The following is a 22167-nucleotide window of genomic DNA, read 5'->3' as shown; positions in this document are numbered from 1 at the left end:
TGAAAGAAATGGACCAAAATTAAGTCAGTGGTTAGATGGAACAAAGTAAATTAATGAGAATGTAAGAGTACATACAAAGTTGGATGAGAAAAAGAGGGGCATCTTTGATAAAACCATCATTTAAAGACATGGAGACTCGGAAAGTATCAAGAAGTGTGGCAGAGCTGGGGTGAGCTTCATGGAAATGCTTTTTAAAGCATAAGAATTACATGCAATTTGAAAATCCATGGAAACCTAGTACAGAGAGGAATGAATAAGTTTGCGGGGAAGAGGCGTCTCATACTGGGATCACAAACAAGTGAAACATTCCAAGTGTGGCAAGCTTGAGAAAGGCAGAAAATGGAGAAGTGCACATCTAAGCCAATAGCAGGAATTGCCCAAAAAGCAGGTACCTTCCAAGAAGGTCAATCTGGATACATTTCCTGAATAGTAGATGTGTTTTCATTTTGAAGGCTCAGAATTTCACACTTGGGAATAGTTCTCAGGTGTGGTATCTTATAAAACTTTGGTTACTGCAAGGAAAGATCAAGGAAAGTCTAAGGGATGAGCCAATACTTATGTGATTTTTTTTTTTTTTAAGCCGGAGTCTCGCTCTGTTGCCCAGGCTGGAGTGCGGGGCCGCAATCTCGGCTCACTGCAAGCTCCACCTCCCAGGTTCTCTCCCGCCTCAGCTTCCCAAGTAGCTGGGACTACAGGCATCTGCCACCACGCCCAGCTAATTTTGTTTTTGTATTTTTAGTAGAGACGGGGTTTCACCATGTTAGCCAGGATGGTCTCGATCTCCTGACCTCGTGATCTGCCTGCCTCAGCCTCTCAAAGTGCTGGGATTACAGGCGTGAGCCACTGTGCCTGGCCGTACATATGTGATTCTTTACTTGGCTGAGTAAGAGTGGCTAAAAGGGACCACTGGACTAGGATAATAAAAGTACCCTGTTGAGGATATACCTACTGAAGGGCTGGGGTTCTGGACTCCATTAACTCATTCTTGGCCATAAATACTGGCCCAGGAGTTCAGCTGCTATGCAAAGCAGTCCATATTCAGTTAATGCATCACAGTTAGCCACTGTTTCTCTGTTTCTCCGTTTCTCCTTTCTATTTACCTTGTTCCTCCCTTAGGGAGAAAATTTAGAATTATTAATTAGTTTCTTACTGATACAGGGAAATATACACAAATAGAAAAATGTGGCAAATTTTTGAGGTAATATATAAGCCTCAGGGATTGGGCTTTGACAAAACATACAAAAAATGGTGAGGTTATTAAAAAAAATAGCAGTGAAAGGTCATGTGATTCAAGCTGCTTGAACAACGTCAGCGACTGCCTCTGATTTCCTTCTTATGTGAGAGAAACAAACCACTATCTGTTTAAACCACTCTTAGTCTGATATTCTGTTACTTGTAACCGAAAGGATCTCTGCAGTTCATTGAAGCATTCTGGAATGAGGACGTAAAAAGCTAGTAATTTAATTTCATCTCTGTCTTAGTCTGTTTGTTGTTGTTGTTGCAGTAAAGGAATACCTGGGGCTGGGAAATTAACAAAAAGAGTTTATTTGGCTCCTGATGCTGCTGGCTGGAAGATTGGGCATCTGGGGAGGGCCACAGGCTGCTTCCACTCATGGTCAAAGGCAAAGACAAGCCAAGGTATGCAGAGGTCACATGGTGAGAGAAGAAACAATAGAGACAGGGGAAGTTCTAGGCTCTTTTTAACAAGAAGCTCTTGTGGGAACTAGTAGAGTGAGAGCTCACTCACTTCCAAGGGAGGGTATTATCTATTCATGAGAAATTTGCCCCCATGGCCTAAACACCTGCCATTAGGCCCCACTTTCAAAATTAGGGATCAAACTTCAACATGAGGTTTGGAAGAGCCAAACATCCAAGCCATAGAAATCTCTAAATTAGAGTCCTGTCTTCCCAAATCTTGACTTAGCTTTTACATAAAACACAGTGTAAGCAAGCTAGAACATTTCAGCTGACCTCATGCATGAGAGAAATAGAGAGCTGCCCATATAATTTCAGACAGGAAGTTTTGAAATGATCCAGTGCCTCTGAAGCCTCCCACATCTAGCATCACATGTCAGTTGATTTTCATTTTATTTTTCCCCATTTGTTCCTTTTGAATATTCTAACAATACTAGGACAAAACATATTAAACACATGCATGTAACTGTTAGTGGATTATGAGATAACATTTCTTCTTGGAATGAGAGAAACCCATAGCTTGAAAGCTCCAGGAATCTGAGTGTTTGGGGAAACAGAGGGAACAGAGAATAAAGTAGTCATAAAGGGAAAGCGAGGATCTGTAGACTAAATTTACCCTGTTTGTGGTTGTTTCTCATAAAGAAACCGAGATTTGGTTAGCTCTACTTATCAGCCCTGACTCTGCCATTATATTGCTGGAGACTCTGGAACCTGGAGATGTATTCCAGTGGCAAAGGAGCCACCCAGATAGGCCCTGTCCATGAGATGGCAAATTTAAAACACATTTTAACAATCTTCCTTCTGCTCCAAGTCGCTAAGCAATCTAATTTTGCCCACCACACAAGCCAGCGTTTTAAGTGAGGGCAGCTGTCCATCCTACTGTCAATGCAGGATCTGTCATGATATGCAGTTTGTGTGTATCATCACGAAGAACGGGCCCAGGAATTCGGAGAGGTGAGAAAAACTAAACATGCTTAACTAGTTGGATATCAGTTTGGGGCAGAAATCCTATAAAATGATCTTTCCTGTCCTCTAAATCCCCCAATGAATATAATGTTTTTGATCAAAGCGTGTAACATGTGCAGAATACATTTATTTCTCTGTATTTTGGAAGAAGTTATGTTTCCTCATGGAAGACAAGTAAAGGTCAAAGGGGGAGGAACTTTTGGGTATAGAGATTATTTTCTTGCCTTAATAGGATGCTTGCCTCATGCAACTTCAGAATTTATCCTAATACAGGAATGATTAAGATAACTTTTAAGCTGCTACTTCCCAGTCTCAGCATAAAATTCTTATTTTAACTTAAATAATAATTGTAAGTAGCTAACTTAGTTCCTTATACTTTCAACTGTGGAGTAAAGGGTTTATTCCCAAGCAAATAACAAGCTTCTAAGAAATTATCCAAATCGACAAATACCTTTACTCCAAACTGCTCACAGCAAGTGGTAGAGTGAATCCAAATCAATTTCTCTGTCCTCAAGCCATAATAGAAGCAGATAAAAAACATGAAACACTGGGCTTTACTGCAGTTAATTTGGAAGAAAATGTTATACCTGGAGAAAACCTGATGGTGTTTACTGGGTAGGAACATGTACCTGTTGAGTATTTGACAGAAGACTGTTTTGAATGTCTCAAAACATCCTTTATCGATTAAAAAAAAAAAGGTGAGAAACATTTGCTCTGAATATTGGCAGAGAAAGATTTCTTAGCACCCTCTATTTCCTATTCTGCACTTATGCACCCCAAGTTGTTAAAAAAAAGAAAATGAAATTAGCTCACCAAGGGCTTAATTATATCCCCTTCAGTGGGCATCAATAATATTGGCAGCCCTCACAGGGATAGTCTCTTGACAAATCATGTTGTTGTCTGAGGCATGAAGTGTTAGATTATGATCGAGCCAGCGTGACACTATGATTCATGGTTGCTCTATTACTGAGGGGAAGCCGGATTTCTATTTTATAACGAGTATGAATTTCTAGTGAGACAAATGAATCCTTTTGTTCAACTTCAAGAGTTCATCTTCAGTATCTTAGAACGGAATTATTTTACAGACTCAAACATGTGAAGATGCAGAGGGGTATGAAATAATGATGTGTAAAGCTTTCTGTCCTGAAACACACCCTTTGGAATTCTAAGAAGGGCCTACAATGAGCTGAGCCATTCAGATAACAAGTGATAAAGTTGAATCTCTCCAGTGTAGAATGTAATGTTTTAATGGATATTGTTTTAGCATTCAATGTTTCACATCATAGTCACTAACCCACACTATCGCTACTGTGGTAATATGAGTATTATAAATTTTATTAAAGAAAATTTTCTGCTTAGCAAGTATTCACAAACCTCTGGCTGTATATCAATAATTGCCAATCTTTTTCTGATATGGGTATAAGACTTAGTTACTTCATATGTTTATAAAACGTTATTAAAATACAGTTTTTTATAAAACAGGAAACACAAAAAGTACATTAAAAAATACTCGAATTCCTGAAGTATTGATACATACAATTTGATGAAACTCCAGGGAATTATGCTGACTGGGAAAAAAAAAGCCAATCCTTAAGGGTTACTTACTGCATAAGTCCATTCATACAACATTATTGAAATGACAAAATTATAGAAATGAAAAACAAATTAGTGCTTTGCAGGGAGGAGAGATAGAGCAAGAAGGGACGAAGAGATGGATATGGCCATGAAAGGGCAGTAAAAGGGATCTTCATAGTAATGAAAATGTTCTGTGTCTTGATTGTATTAATGTTAATATCCTGGTTGTGATATTGCACTATAGTTTTGCAAGAAGTTATCATTGGGAGGAATTGTTTAGAGTACATGGGGCCTCTTTGTATCATTTATTATAACTTTTTGGGAATGTAATCTCAAAAAAGATTTTAAAAAGTTTAAATCAAGTTCATACAACCTAAAAACAATTTTTAAAACCATTTCTATGTATATATTTTCAGTCCTTTAATATGCATAGATTTTTTTTTTTTAACGAAGCCGACCCATAACTCTGTGTTTTTATGTAACCTAAATTTTTTATTTAACTATATGGTATGAGCATTTTCCTATTAGCAATCAATCTTTTTAATGAAAATGCTATTTTGGCTGAATATTTATGTGTAGAAACTGCATAGGAATACTTGCACAAAGTTAAATATTTTAAAACATTTTCAGACATAATTTATAGATTGCCAAGTTAATGTTTTCATACTTGTAGTAGGAACTATTAATATTTCACACCATCCCTTTGCTCACATCAAGGGGCTACAGGTTCTTATACTTATGCCATGGACCTGAGCACCCTCTTTTTTTCCCATGATTTTTCAGAGTATGGGTTAGCAGACTGAGGAGGTGAAATATGGGAGGCAAGAACAGGAAGCTGCTTGTTTCAAGAGTGTAGAGGAAGGAGTAAGGAGTATGTGTTTAATAGTGAGTATCAGGGCACAATTCTATGCACCATTCTTTCCAACCACTGTTCTCAGTCTTTTCCAAATAGTCCCTTTGGGATCAGGGTGAAAGCAATGTAGAAAATCTTCTTTTCAGTAGAAATAAAAAGACACGAAGATACTGTAACTTGAAAGGCCTTATGCGGCTGTCAGCCTGTGTTCCTGTCTTCAGAAACTCCAGGGTGGTTGTTTGAATTCAACCTCTTTCACTTACCTATAGGATTTTGTATTTTTGTTAATGTCTTTCACAGATAACAATACCACAAATCCTGCCCAGAGAATGTGGGCTTGAGACTGTACTCCTAAGTCATTTGGCCTTTGATCTATACCTCATACAATATACCAAAAAAAATAAAAAATAAAAAAGACCATAGACATAGATATAAAGCTAAAACTATAAAATGTATAGGGGAAAACATAGAAATCTTTGTGACCCTTGGTTAGGGAATAGACCCTTGGTTGTACAAGAGATCAAAAGCATGATTTAAAAAGGAAAATATTGATAAGTAGAACTAGATTGATATTAAAATTTTGCTCTTCAAAAAATACTGGTAGGACAATGAAGACATGACATGCACAGTATACAAGAAATCATTTGCAAAGCGTATATGTGACAAAGGATTTTTTTTTTTTTTTTTTTTTTTTGAGACAGAGTCTCGCTCTGTTGCCCAGGCTGGAGTGTAGTGGCACAATCTTGGCTCACTGCAACCTCTGCCTCCTGGGTTCAAGCGATTTCTCCTGCCTCAGGCTCCCGAGTAGCTGGGATTACAGGCACCCGCCACCACGCCCGGCTAATTTTTTGTATTTTTAGTAAAGATGGGGTTTCACTATGTTGGCTAGGCTGGTCTCAAATGTCTGACCTCAAGTGATCCTCCCGACTTGACCTCCCAAAGTGTTGGGATTACAGGCATGAGCCACCGTGCCTGGCCTGTGATAAAGGATTTTATCCACAATGCACAGAAAGCTCTCAAAACTTAGTAACAGAAATATAAGACACCCAAAAAATAAATAGGCAAAAAATTTGAACAGATCCAACAACAAAGAAGATATGTGGATAAGAAATAAGCAAATGAAAAGATGTGCAACATCATTACTAAATAAGAAAATGCAAGTGAATGCCACAATAAGATACCACTACACAACTGTTAAAACTGCTAAAATTGAAAACACATCAAATGTTGGTGAGGAAGTGGAAGAATTAAAACGCTCATACACTGCTGATTGGAATGTAAAGTGGTACAATTGCTTTGTTAAAACAAGTTAGCCACTTTTTTGTAAAATTAAACTCACACCTAAAATTTGATTCAGGCTAGGTATCAACCTGCACCCCACACAAAAAAATAATATGCCTGCTCCAAAGACTTATACAGTATATAAACATCTATAACAACTTTATCTGCAATAGCCCCAAACTGAAAACAACCCAAATGTATCAACAGATGAAAGGTTAAAAAAAACTGTGGTATATCCATACTATGGAATACTAGGAATATACCATTGCTATATAATGAATTAAAATCAAAATGACTATGCTGAGTGAAAAACACCAGACAGTACAGGGTACACACTCTATGACTGCATTTGTACTCTAGATAATACAAACTAATCCATAGTGACAGAAAAGTTACGAACAGATGAATGTGTGGGTCTAGAAGAGAAGAGAAAGAAGGAATTACAAAAGGGCATAAGAAAGTTTTGGAAGTTGATGGATATGTTCAGTAATTTCATAGTGGTGTTTTCATGGGTGTATATTTACACAAAAACTTATGCTAATATGTGTACTGTTTATTGTATGCCAATTATACCTCAATAAAGCCTAAAATAATATTAGAAAGGCACATATGAGCAAATAAATAAATACTATAAATGTTAAAAAAAAAACCACATATATGTATAGACTTTATACAGGGTTACTTGTATAGTAACTTTTATGTTGTGAGTTTAAATTATTCCTTTAACATAGAGACAATTGGATAATTTGAAATCTGCATATAAACTGACTAGCAATAAGAAATGAATTGATTGTTGACGGAAAAGAGGGCAAAATGGCTCCTTCTGAGGGTATTAATCGATAACATCCAGAAAATCTCTTTTTGTGAAATGTCAGCAAAGGTGACAACTCTTATGGATGGGAGTTGCTGCTATGCCCAGCTCCTTGTGGCTCACCTGAATTTCAGGCCCAGGCAAGGAGACAACTCTGGAGCCATAAATTATGGCCACTATTTATCTGTCCCCTCCTTAACCAGATTCCTGGCTCTAGCTAGTTGAAATGGCTCCATCAACATAGGCACTCACTGTTACCATCCCTAACCACATATCCAGTTATTTAGATAAGAGCAAAGAAGCTTCCCATTAGAAATTTTTGGAGGACTATTGGAGCCATGATAGCTGAATAAAGTGGTTTTCAATCTTCAGAGTGAATGTCAATCAGTATGAATCATGTATAAATACTTGTTACACATTTAATCCCTGAGCCCCAATCTTTGATGTTCTACTTCAATAAATTTAGAACTGGGGCACTGAGATAAGTCTAATGAAGATAATTCTCAAATTATACTTTGAGATATCCAAATATATTGGTTATTTGCACTTTGTTTCTTAAAGGAATTTGATGTTTTAGTTCAAACCACATATTAAACTGATAATTTGCTTTTATATTATAACCTCAAGATTCTTATTATAGTTACAACTGAGGGCTTTTCCTCCCTGGCTCCTCCTTTCTTCATGGTTCAACTAGGTTCAACTAGGTTCAGTTCATGACATTTTCAGAAAGACTACTGTGGGCCAGACACCAGGCTCCACATCAAGAAGACAAAGCTCTTTGGCCTTCATGACAGTGGAATCTGGGAGGGTCTGATACAGTAAAATGGCCAAGCAGGAGATTCTATGTCAGGATCAGCTGGTTCTTCCCTGGCATTCTGGTGCCTGCTTCTTCCATTAATGTCTAATCTATAAAATGTCTAATCTATAAAATGATGGGTGAGTTAGCTGCTCTTTAACTTCTCTTCCAAAATTTATACGACATAACTCTAACTTTTGTCTAAAATAGATTAGTTTCAGGCCTATTGTCAAAAAGAAATACTTAGGAAAATCTAAATGTATAGCTAAATAAAAAGAACAGAAAGTAATATTATATTCTTTGATTTTTCTGTCCTTTTTGTATGTGTTTTTGTCCTGGCCTATTTATAAGTGAAAGAACAAGGTTTTCTGGATCACCTCTCAATAGTATTTCTTTTCAATGATAAAATGGTTCCATCAGCCTCTAAACTGTCTGGGATATATGGACACCTTACATCACCAAAACACATGTAAGTGAAGAATGAATTCAATAGAATAAACTGTAATACATTTGAAAGACTAAGTTGAATTCATATTATAGATATGGTAGCCAGCACTGTGAAGAGAGCTATAGTGTGAAGATAATGAAGGGACCTCCAATGACAGCTCAATTTTGGGGGCACCATGAATCAGCAATGCATCTTCCTAACTTTGTACATCATTCAGAAGACATCGTGCAGTCTTTAAGCAGTCAGATCAGAAAATGCATACATATTTAATAGACTGCTTGGCTGAAAATGACAGCGACCAACCCTCTTTCCCACTGCCCTATTGCTCCCTGCACTCTAAGGCTGGCATATTGAGAGCCCTTGTTGCATGATTAAATTTCAGAAATGGAGTTAGTTTTTTGTTGGAAATGGATAGCAATTAATTAGTTGCATGGCCGTAACTGTTTTTGCTGAGGACATGCACATTTACTTTCTCCACATTTCAAGAAAGCCAGTGGCAAATGCTAAGGCAGTGGAGTCTAAAAGATGCAGACTGCTTGGTTTGCAAATGGACCTGCAGGACTGATTTTTTCCCGCTGTCCTGAAATGGGTTGTTTTAAGTGGAATATCATACACTTTAAACCATATGGAGCCCAGTGACTGAGGCTTTTAACAGGACTATGGACTATGTGATTTTCTAGATCAGCCCACACTCATAAACAAATAGAGTGACCAGAGAGAAGGGGGTGTTAACATGACATACAAATTACCCCAACTAACAATCCCAGTTTAATTGGGTTTTCTATATTTTTATGCCACAGTTTAATTCTGATTTGGTGTTTTGGCTGGCAGCCTGTCTTTTGAAGGGTCTTAGAGATTTTTTTGCTAATGGCAATGAGACTGAGCTAGAACAAAGCAGATCACTGCAGACTTTCCTGCTGCAGAATATAATCAACATGTCATACATAATTCCCAAAGCTGCATACACAAAAAGAGCCAGATCTAAAAAACTCATTGATACCACGAATCAAATGATCATTTAATCAGTCATGCCAGGAGTCATGCTGGAGAGTAATAGCTGACTTGATCAGTCTATTGATGAAGCTTGCCAACATTTTTTTCCCCTAATTGCTTTTCTTCTTTCAAACCTACAGTGAAGGATGATGATTTTGTGAAAAGCCACAGGCTTTAAAATGCTTTAAATACATTTCAATGTTGAAAAACAAACCAAAATATATAAAAATAAAAGCACTTGTGAAATTTTGTTTGCTTTGCTAAAGAAGGAATGTCTTCTGTAATCAAAAGAACTGTGATTTTGCCCAAGTGTGTTTGTAGCTCTTTATTCTCTTGCTTTGTTCTGAGCTGCCAGGGTTGACATCAGGGTTTTTCTATGTCACTGCAGAGCTTTGGAAAACTTAACCTTTTCCTTAACTATGGATGAGGTTAGACAGGGCTCTGTCTATACTTGGGTACTACATATATCTGCTACTAACAGCTGGATGGATGCCGGGAAACTCCTGTAAGCATTCTTCTAACTCGATAACCAACATCAAACAACAGTTAAGATTCCCACAATCCTTTCAACTGAAAAAGGTTGCAAAATGGTGGTTTGCAGGTCGAAACTGGCCTGGACATAGATTCTGTTTGACTAGGACAAGTTTTAAAATGCTTTAATTTGGATGTAAATGACTTTAAGTGGAAAATTTTCTCTACATTTTTAGTTCCCACAGTACTTACCCCTACTGTGGAACCTACAACTTGGTGCATTGATGTTTTGGGTCTGGCCCATCTAGGTATTTGAGCTTGTGTTTTTGATTTAGGTACGTGATTCTTCTATGAAGTAAAACTACCAGAAATACAAGCTTCTGAAGTTGGTAGAAAAACAGAAGCTTGTATTTTCCTGTTTCGAGGAGTTAAAGATTTTAGGACTCATTTTTCCCATAAAATTTTATTTTTACGGTTTTATATATGTTTTAAAACATTATGTAACTGTTTTTAAATTTTCTTTATGAAGAAATGGAGACTCTTTAAGAAAATAGTTCAACATGATTTTACTATCTCAAAAAGCTTTCCCCAGATGATAAAAGCTGCAAATAATTTATTGTTCTTCCAAGAATCTTCTTAAAACACCCATAAATTATGTAATAGGAAGCATCAAAGAACAGTTTATATCCTCTTAGAACTTTTTGCCTCAACATTGTTGTCTTGCTCTATCTACAAATCTTGAACTATTATTTCATGACTCTTACTCAATCCAAACCAAGCTCCTGCATTGGAATACCCACCATAAACAGATTTCAGAATCTTCAGTATCCCAAGTTTGCTCTTCCCCTTCTGAGACACTCCTAAGACTGTCTTAAGGTAGTGGTCTCCCTGCCTAGGTAAGCAAGAAACCTAGTTTTGTCTTATAAAAAAGTAGGTTTGATGATATGTGGAGAATGCAGAATTCAACAATCCATTTCACAATACTGTGACATTTCTCCTTTTTAATTTTGGTGGGTTCAAAGAATAAAGGGCAGAGAATGGTATCATTACAGATATAGTGAAAGAATGAAACTAAGAAAGAAAGGCAGACATCATGGAATGCTGGAGTTGGAAGAGAGGTTAAAGGTTATATCATTTTCCTTCATTAAGTCTTCTTTTGACAATGTCTCCATCGCCCTTATGTGTTCTCATGAGACTTGGTTTCTTTGCTATTTATTCTTATAGACAAAGAAACCAGAAAAATGCCATATAATTGTTCAGATGTGAGTTGATGAGAATTAGCAATATTGTCACAAATACAAACACAGAAAAGTAGGGGAGATAGCAAGCAGGTTCAAAAAAAAGAATCAGTGCACATGACAATGAGTGGAAGAATGAGAACAAATTTAAAGATGATTAAGACTTCAGAGATTAAAAATCTGGGAAATGGAGATGGCAAGGTCAGAATGGGGGAAAATGCAATGTTATAATTATTTTATGAACACATTATAAACTTGGATATGACCCATTTTAGGCTTTGATTGAATATGTAATGGAAATACCTTAAAAAACAAAGTGAAGAGTCAAAGTAAAAAATTGATATTTGGAAGTCTTGTGAATGAATTGAGTTTTTTATGGGTATGGAAAGGGATGAGTAGAAATCTCCTACTGAGACTTAAAAAGAGTAAAAGGAAGAAAACAAGGATAAAAAATGGAAAGAATGTAGGAAGGAAAGGAGAAATGGCTGGAGGAAGAAAGACAAGAAATGAGAAGAAAAGAAAGCAATGGAGAGGGAAAAGAAAAACATTTCAATGAAGAAAATAAAGTTAAGTGAATCAAAAAGGAAAAGGACCAAACCAAGATTAAAAATAATTTTTTCAGAAGGAAGGAGGTGGCCAACTTTCTGAAATAAAGGTGAAAAATATGTGATGGCAGAACTTAAAAAAACTAATTAAAATATTAATTTTGTCCAGAGAAAGAATATTAAATAACTCTAGGGAGAATTTCAGAAGCAGTTGATAATAAAAGCCAGTTTGCAGAAGATTAATAATATTTTGTATATAAATGAAAAATCAGGAAATGTGTTTGAATACTTATCAGTTGTCTTTGCTGTATTTTAAAGAAAAAAAAGATATATAAAAGTGAAACAATAAAGCATCGAGGTCAAATAAAAAACTCTAAAAGGAGAATCTGAACAAATAACTAACTGCTTAGATAAAAATATGTTCTCGTCTGGTTTGCATGTAGATGAGACAGAGAGAGAAAGAGAGAGAGAAAAATAAAACTACCCTTTATGTGTTTGTCCTACCTTTTTCTCATTCTTCCTGATGGTTGCGTTCTCCCAGTTTCAGGAGACAGTTTGTCTGGTTGATGAGGTCATCATCAGTTTTGATTTTATTTTCTTCCCTCTTTGCCATCATGTATTCTTCAGCACCCGCTTCCAGCACTTCCATGGGTCATGCACCCCCATCTCATTACAGATAGAATCCTTATTTTAATGAACTTCCATGATATCAAAATCATTTTATCACATAGCAGTCTTTTCCTTGAAGCACCAACACAAAAAATTATAATGAGGTTCTTCCTGGGGAAAACTTCCCATTTAGTGAACTTTGCTTAGTGCCTGAAGTTTGAGTGGTTAATGATATTTTCTTCTGATGTCTTGAGAATCATTCTCTAAGAATTTTATCTTAAAATCTCAGTGAAAGCAAAGCATTTCCTAAAAATAATAAGTGAAAAGCTGCCAGTAGATTGTAATTCATAAAAACAGTGTGTAATACTCTGATTTTTTTACCATTGCTCACGGGGAATTGACTTCTACTTGTAACATTTGCATTCCTTGATTTAACCAAAAGATTGCTTATTTTACTTTATTTAAATGAAAACTAAATACTCAAGATACAGAGTAAAATGCTGTTTAAGATACAAAACAAGGTGTTTTTAAAAATAAATACATAAATTGGTTATGTTGTGTATTCTGCCTGCCATATATAAGTGCAACCTTGAGGTTTTTGCTTTCTCTTCCTTAAAGTGTGAGCACATGTGCTCCATTTTCTAGGCACCATTTCTCAAAGTGTGGTACATGAACTACCTATATTAAAGTCACCTGGCATTCTTTTCAGACTAAATAAACTAGGAATCTGCATCTTTAATATGCAACTTCAGGTGATGATTAAACGTTGAAGTTTGAAAAATCCTCTAGGAAAGAAATGCTACATAAATAGTACCTGTACTTATGTTTAATACAAAATGTATAGTTGATTGTAATTGTAAGATGCTCATTGGTGGTTTGTAGATTTTTTTGTTCTGTTACTGGAATATGGGAGACAGACAGTTTTGGAGGAATGATGGTTGTGCATGGATAGAATGTGAGAGCAGACAACTACTGAAGTCAGGCCTTCACAGTTCCTGTATGGAAATCATCTTCAGGACTGCCCAGAGCATCACTGTTAGGCTTTTAGTTTTCTTCTGCCCAAAATAAAACAGAAGGTCTTGCATGTCCATGGCTAGTTTCCCGTCACTTTCGAAAAAATAATGCCCAAATCTTTTGATTTTTTCTTACATATAAAAGCTAAAGAGTAACAGATCAGACTTTGTGTAAGGAAATCAGAAGAAGAAAAAGATTGAGATGTTCAGTGCCAATTCAGAGACAGAGAATTATGAAATACAGAAAGTGGATTGATAGAGCTCGAGAGATCACAGCTGTTAATGGACAAGAGAAAGGCTTCAGTTATTTATGAAAGTGCTTGGTGAGAACAATGTGAGGAACTTAGCTAAGTTTAATGCATCTGGAGAAAAGAGAAGAGAATAAGATTTCTGGTCATGAGAACTCAGAATTGAAGAAATGCTAGTTTTGTAATATATTATCATGAAATGAGTGCTTATTCTTTCAGGTACTGTGGGAAGCACTTCACAGATATTACCCAATTTAATCTTCACAAATATTTGCTTCTGGAACAAAGATTATTATTTATGTGTTACAGATGAGCAAAGAAGACATAGGAGGATAAAGCATTTGGTCCAAGTTCACACTGATATTATTGGTGCTGAGTTTGTAAGACTAATCTAAGACAATCTCCTAAACAATGCTTTAGAGGAGAATCACTCTGCACTAACGCTGAAAAAAAAGGCTCCCCTTGAATACCAGACGAGAATCTACTTGAGGGTAAGGTAGTATATATTTGGTGAAAAAAGCCAGCTTCTCATAAGCCCAACTCTATCTCCATTTGGAACCTATTTACAAAAGCCTGTGACCTATTGCTCTATTGACTCATCTGGGTTACTGCTATTCTTTAATAGCCTGTCCAATACTGTGTGCCTGCAGGGATCCCAGGAATCACAAAATGACACTGTGTCTAAATGGCTGATAGAGTGATGATTTGGATGGCCCGTTATGGAAGAGAGCTTTATTCTCGTGTGCATAAAGAATTCTCCATCCTCTATCACACTTGGCTATATCCCTTACCATTGGCAAGGCTCTTGTTCTGCCCTGTATTTTCGTCTTCTGCCTCCTTAATCACCTGATCATTACCTGTTATTCATCATGAACTCTCATTCCGAAGGTCCCAGCTCATTATAAATATATAAAAATAAAACAACTGTTTCAAATTCAAAAAATTCAATAGATCTTTTCCTTTGTTTGCTTTATATTTTTCTAAAGAACATTATAAATTGTGTACCCATAGTTATATTATAATACATAAAATGAAAACATGCTCTGTATAAGTCCTACATGAATAAAAACTAATAAGCATATATATTCTACTGTACCTTAATATTTAAAAAAAAAGAATTTTATTAACAGAGAAATGTTACTGTAGTCTGTCTACAATCTGCTTGTGGTTCATGAAAGAATTTTCAATTAAAGATCAAACAACTAAAATGGTATTACATCAGTCCCCTTTTCAAATCTCTCTCTGATCAGGATCCTGTTTTATTAAACAAATATATTCCCTATTCTCTCACCTTCTTTATTCCATACTTGCCTCTTGTATCTCATTCTATAATGTAATGGCCAGCTCGGGCTGTTACTACAAAATCATACACTTGGTCACTTAAATAACAGACATTTCTATTTCCTAATTCTGTAGGCTAGGAGGTCCAAGACCAATATGCCTGGAGATTGGGTTTCTGATGACAGCCTACTTTCTTGTGTGCAAATGGCTACCTTCTCCCTTTGTCCACACATGGCAGGCAGACACATACACACACACACACACACACACACATACACATACACACACACACACACACACACACACACACACGTCTCTGGTTTCTCTTTCTCTTCTTATAAGGGTACGAATTCCATCACAGGAACACCATTGTCCCAACCTCATCTAAACCCAATTACTGCCCAAAAACCTCCCAATACCTTGAGGGTAAAACTTCAACATACGAATTTTGAAGGGGCACAAATATTCATCCCATAAACATAACTAGGTTACTCTGTCCCACCCACTCTGTGCCCCTTCTCTTTCTGCCACATATCAACACTGTGCCCTGGGCACCTACAGAATCAGTATCTGGGACATCAATTCCTTATCCTGTTAAAGAGAAGTGAAAATACAAAATCATTTACCACACTCTAGAACACACACTGAAATTTTTTTAACCTCTGAATCTTCAATATCTCTGGTTTCTTCTCAAAGTTCCTCAGAGTAAAACAAAAACCTGTCAAGATTCTTCAAAGAATGAGAACAGAGAGAGTATGTATTTCCTGGATTTAAGAGACTCTATATTCGATCACCTATCCCTTTATCTATACTATACACTCTTTTCATTTTTTACAATTCAGTGATTTTTTAGTATATTCACAAGATTGTGCTATGCTATCAACACCACTATCTAATTGCAGAACATTTTTCTTACCTTAAAAAGAGATCTCATACCCATTAGTATTAAAGAAGTAAGAAAGTGAATCTCCTTGGAGCCTCCAGAAGGAAACATCTCTGCCAAGATATTGATTTTATACTGGATTTCTGACCTCTAGGACTGTCCCTCCCTACCTATAGTCCCTGGCAATCACTAATTTACTTTCTGTCTTTGTGGATTTACCAATTCTGGATATGTCATATGAAAGAAATCATACAAATCTACAGCCATTTGTCTTTGACTTCCTTCCCTTAGCATAATGTTTCAAAGTTCATTCATCCTGTAGCATGTACTAATATTTAATTCTTTTTATGGATGAATAATATTTATTTGTATGCATATATCACATTTTGTTTATTCAACGGTCAATGAACATGTAAATTGTTTTCATGTTTTTGGCTCTTATAAATAACGCTGCTGTAAACATCATGTGAACATATGTTTTCAATTTTCTTGGGTATAGAACTAGGAGTGGAATACTGGGTCAGGTAACTGTTTAACTTTTTGAGGAACTGCCAAAGTTTTCCATAGCAATTGGACTATTTTATGTTCCCACCAGCAATATATGAGGGTGCCAATTTCTCCATAGTCTTACCAACACTTACTTATGTTTTTAAAAATTATTACTATAGCCATCCTCATGTTTATACAGTGATATCTTATTGTGATTCTGATTTGCATGCTCCTAATGACTAATGGTGTTAAATACATTTTCATGTGCTTATTGGCCATTTCTATATTTTTGGAGAAACATCTGTTCAAATTCTCTGCCTATTTTTAAGTTGTTTGTCTCTTTATTGTTAATTTTTAAGAGTACTTTATATTTCCTGGATACTAGACCCTTATCAGATATATGATTTTCAAATATTTTTGTCCATTCTGTGGTTTATCTTTTTACTTTCCTCAAAGCGTCCTTTGACACACAAAAGTTTTTGATTGTGATAAAGTAAAATTTATTTTTTTTTGGTTGCTTATGCTTTTGGTGTCATGTCTCAGAAACTATTCCCGAGAGTCAGAGATTTATATCTATGTTTTCTTCTATGAGTTTTATAGATTTCCCTTTTATATGTAGGATTTTTAAACCCCTTTTGAGCTAATTTTTAAATATCATTTAAGATAGGAATTCCAATTTTATTCTTTTCATGGGAATATCCAGTTATCTCCACCCATTTGTTGAAAAAAATTCCTCTTTCTACTTTGAATGGTCTTGGCACCCTTGTTGAAATTCAGTTGACCATATGAGTTTATTTCTGGAGTCTTAATTCTGTTATGTTGATCTATACATCCATGACAACACTATGGTGTTGTGCATACTGAAGCTTTTAGTTTTGATATTAGAAGATGTGTGTCCTTCAACTTTGCTCTTCTCAATATTGTTTTGGTTATTCTGTTGGTTTTTTTTTTTTTTTCGAGTTTCCTAATACATTTTGTAATCAGCTTTTCAGTTTTTGCCTCAAAAGCAATTAGAATTTTGATATGGGATGCATATGTTTTGAAGATCAGTTTGAAGGGTACAATAATGAGTAAAGTTCCCACTCAAATATGTCCATGTCTGAATCCCCAGAATCTATGAATATGTTACCTTTCATGGCAAAAGGGCCTTTCTAGCTGTGATAAAGTTAAAGATCTTAAGATTTTCCTGGATTACCTTTGTGAGACTACAGTAAACATAAGTGTCCTTATATGAGAGGGGAAAGAAGACTTTAGGAGAAAACAATGTGATGATGGAAGCAGAGACTGGAGTGATGTGACCACAGGCTGAGGCACACTGACATCCTCTATAAACTTAAAGAGGCAAGAAACTGAATTTTCCTTAAAGACTCTGGAAGAAACCATCGCTGCCAACATGTGGATTTTATGCTGCATTTCTGGCCTCCAGGGCTATAAAATAATAAATTGGTGGTGTTTTAAAATACTACAGTTGTGGCAATCTGTTAGTGCAGCAACAAGAAAACTAATACAGAGTGTCACCGTGATAACAATATTGTCTTCCAATCCACATGAATAGAATATTTTTATTTACTTTTTTTCAATAATGTTGAATAACTTTCAGTGTAGTGTACAGGTCTCACATTTCTTCTGTTGCATTTATTCCTAAATATTGTATTCTCTTGTATGCTATTTTAAATGGGTATTTTCTCTTCATGTTCATATTGTTTACTGCTAGTATATAAAAATACATTATTTTCATTCAGTGTACTGATCTTGTTTACACAATAGAAATCTAACTTATCCTTTTGACTTTTGGCTGAAAAATTTATTCCAAAAATGGTCTAAGTAAACCAGCACCCAGGGCTTCACTTTGCACTTGAGGACTCATAGTGACATGAGTTGGCTGCATACTTATAATTATTTTTTACACATGCAAAGAACTATAAGCTTATTTTGCATGTGACTTTGCCAGAAAGTTAAAATAATACTTAAGATCTGAATTTTAATATACTCTAGATGTAAACTGTCTATGCTACCCTTTACATAATAAAATAGTAATACTTCTATGTAGGTAAACAAAAAAGTATGGCCATTTGTTCCTTCTTTTGCTTTAGACTAACTTCTGTTCATTCATAGAAGCTCCATAATTTTGCCATACTCATTCAAATATTCCAAATGATGCCATCTGGAGAGCAAAGAGAAGCTCAAACAATCAAGCAGGAGGGCCATGAACATTGTCAGTCCCTGGAAAATCAAGTGCTGAAGTTATAAGCAGCCCTCAGAGAGCTGCCATTCCCCCTACAGCTGGCATTTGGAGAACATGGTCATCAACAGACAGGGTAGCTGATGCTGCAAGACTAGAATATTTTTGCTCCAGGATAGACAGTTTGAAACCTTCAGACAAAAGAGAGCAAAAAATCAACTTTGCATACATTTTTATTACAGCCATGGAAAGCTTTGCATTCCACACTTTGTCAGAGTTAACAGGTACAGAACTGTCCTTGAATCTAATTTTCATTCCAACAGAAATATGAGAAGTGAAATCATTGCACAGAAAAAAAAAAAAAGGAAAAAAAGCTTTCTTTACTGTGTGGTTTGCTGCTATAATGTCTGAGGGGAATTCAGAAAACCATACATTAAAAAACATTAGGTTGCATTAGGTTCAATGCAAACTGTTTCACCAGATAATGGCAAATATGAGCTCTAAATTGCCCATATTCAGAAAACTTACATTAGCAAATGTCCCATGAGACATAGATCTAACTTGTTTACTGACCCAGCCTGGTCTATTTGTTGATTATAAAAATACTCAATCTTCTAGAATTTTACTGTTAAGAATTTCTAATATGTCCTTGAGATCGCACTAGGAAATCTATGGGAAAGTTGATCGCATAAACTTTTTGTGCAATTTTATCTTTCTTCATTCTCAACTTATAGAACAATGTACCAATAAAGACAAAATAGGGAAGGTAAAGTGAGCTAATTTTCTTAAAATGTCACCTTTATGGAAAAAAAAGGCCTTTCTTTGGGATCATTTCCTTTTTTAAGAACTGAAAACGTGGAAGGGGGGACTGTGCTATTGAAAAAATTTTATTTCTTGACATAGGTGCTGCTTGCATTGAGGTTAACCTTGTAATAAATCTGAGCTGTTAAAAACAATGATAATCACATGATTAGATGGATGGATGGTTGATAAAGGGAAGGACAGGCAGATAAGTACATGATACAGCAAATTAAATAAAATGGTAATGATATAGTAGGTGGGTATCTGAATATTAAGTGTAAAATGTTTTCAAATTATCTATGTGTTTAAAACTTTCCTAATAAAATATACACAAGCCATAAGCCTGGTTGAGTGGTCACAAGGACAAAACTGCTACTTAAGTTCCCAGCATGTCTTATAGCTAAGTCCATATGGGATGTGGCCAGAAACAACATAGAACTGTCAGGAAGATCGAAAATTTGCCTCATACGTTCTGAAATCTCTTATATTTATTTGGCTGCTAGACTAAAACATCACAAGATTTTTATTAAGATAGAAAATAAAAACAAATATAAATGGTGAATGCCATCTTATTGAAAGATCTGTTGCTAACCAAGTAATTTTAGCCCTCACAAATATTTTAGTTTTCAGGACTATGATAAAATAGAACTGTGAGATTAAATCCATATTCAAGGGAGAAAAGACTATTTTGTTTATCTGGACTTTCTGGCAAGGTTGTTTTATTGCCTAACAGTAGAGCAATGATGCTGCACCTTGCATTATTGCTCTGCACTTTGTAGCCTGTATAAAGGGAATATTGGAGTTAGGCAGTGAGTGCACAATATGAGGCAGCCTGCATTCTGCTTAAAATGCCTTTAACTGGGATTGTTTAAAATGGTGAAAAATATCTTAGTAGTAATGTAAAAATCTAATTCCATCTTAATACCTTCCCCCAGTCCCTAATTATCCTCTCTGTGAAAGGTAATAGCCCTCCTGATATTTTTGTTTATTATTTCCTTGCATTTCTTTATCATTTTAACATAAGTACACATTTTCAAACACTACATTTTTCTTAGGTTTTGTTTTGAGTGTTATATAAATAAAATTTTACCATGCTTTTTGTGGTAAAGGTCTTTTCATCAACATCATGTTTATGAGATTCATTCATGTTGTTACATGTGGCCATTTTTCACTTTTTTCATTGCTACATAATACTTCACTCTCTGATTATACTTGATCCTTTCTAATATTGACAGAAATTGGTTTACTTCTATTGATGGATTGCTATTATGAAATTTGTAGCTGAGCACATTTGTTGTTCATATTTCTTTGGTGTACATGTAAAGACATGTCTTTTGGGTATAGTTAAGATTAGAATTGCTGAGTCATAGGATGAGAATATTTTCAAATTTAATTGATAATGCTTAATAGTTTTCCAAAATAATTTATGCTTCTACAAATAGTGTCTACAATTCACACTTGTTCCATATTTTTACCAATATTTGACATTTTTATTTTAGTCATTATCTTGGGTAGTAAATGATATCTCACAATTGTTTTAATTTGTATTTATGTGACTAATTAGGATATTAAGCAACCTTTGGCCCTTTGGATATTCCCTTTTGTGGAATGCAAGTTCAAGTATTTGAGTTGCCTGTAGTTTTGTTTTTATTTTGTAGGACTTCTCTACATAATTGAAATAAGTTGCCTTTGTTAGTGATATGTGTGGAGAATGTCTTCTCCCATTTCATGCCTTTCCTTTTAACCATTTTGTTAATGTAAATTTTTATTTTATTTTTTATTGTTTCAATTTTAATATAGCCTAATTTAAAATATTTATGTATCATTAGTTTTCTGTCAATGTTTAAGAAGTGACTCTATATTGTGAGATTATGTAAATATTCTTCTGTATCATTTTCTATAAATTTCGTTGGTTGTGTTTCACATTTAGTTCTAAAATTTATCTAAAATGAATTTTAAATTTTTCTAAATGAATATCTGATTGTCTCAGCAACATTTTTAAATAAGGCATCCTTTTCCCATGCTTCCACAGTGTTATAGCAAGGTTATTTTTCTGTGCTGTCCTATTCTGCTCTATTGTATTCTAGTCTATTTATTTGTCTATCTAAAAACAAATCCCTTCCCAGGAGTTTGAAACCAGCCTGGGAAATATGGGGAAACTCCATCTCAACAGAAAATACAAAAATTAGCTGGGTGTAGTGGTGTGTACCTGTAGTACCAGCTACGAGGAAGGCTGAGGTGGGAGGATTGCTTGAGTCCAGGAGGCAGAGGCTGCAGTGAGCCGAGATCATGCCACACACTCCAGCCTGGGTGATGAAGCGATACCCTGTCTCAAAAACAAACAAAAGCCGAGTTCCTTACGTATTTAGTTATTATTGCTCTATAAGTCTTGACATTCAGTAAAGGAAGACTTTTAACCGTGTTCTATTCTCCAAGGTTGTCTTTATTGTGTGTGACCCATTACACTGCCACACAAATTTTAAAACCATTTGCTAATTTCCACAACATTGAGAGTGTATCAAATAGATACTAGTTTTGGAGACCCGGTGTCTTTACAACTTTTATTTTTCCAATCCATGTTTTATAGTTTTCTGAGAGAAATTTTATACTAAGTTCTATCTGTTAGAACTATTATATAGGAGTATAATACCACAAGAGCACATAAAGCATCAGTGAACAGTTTAATGAAATTTCAAAAGTGAAAGTTCTCTTGTAACCAGCACCAGATGAAGAAATAGCACATTACCCAAAATCCCTGCCTCTCTTCTGTCCCATTGTAATCTATTTTTGACCTTTAAATAATTTGAATTACCCAGTAAGTATTGTTTTGTAGATGATTTTGTTACTGGAGGTGAGTCCGTATGGGTCTGCAGGAACTTCAATTCTTGCCTCCTCAGAAGAAAGAATTCGACCGAGGGAGCATAAAGCAGGCTGAGATGACTGAGGCAAGTTTTACAGCAGAAATGAAAGTTTATTAAAAGGTTTTAGG

Source organism: Pongo abelii, chromosome 16 (assembly GCF_028885655.2).
Source record: "Pongo abelii isolate AG06213 chromosome 16, NHGRI_mPonAbe1-v2.0_pri, whole genome shotgun sequence".
Taxonomy (NCBI): domain Eukaryota; kingdom Metazoa; phylum Chordata; class Mammalia; order Primates; family Hominidae; genus Pongo; species Pongo abelii.
Note: the sequence above shows the minus strand (reverse complement) of the source record.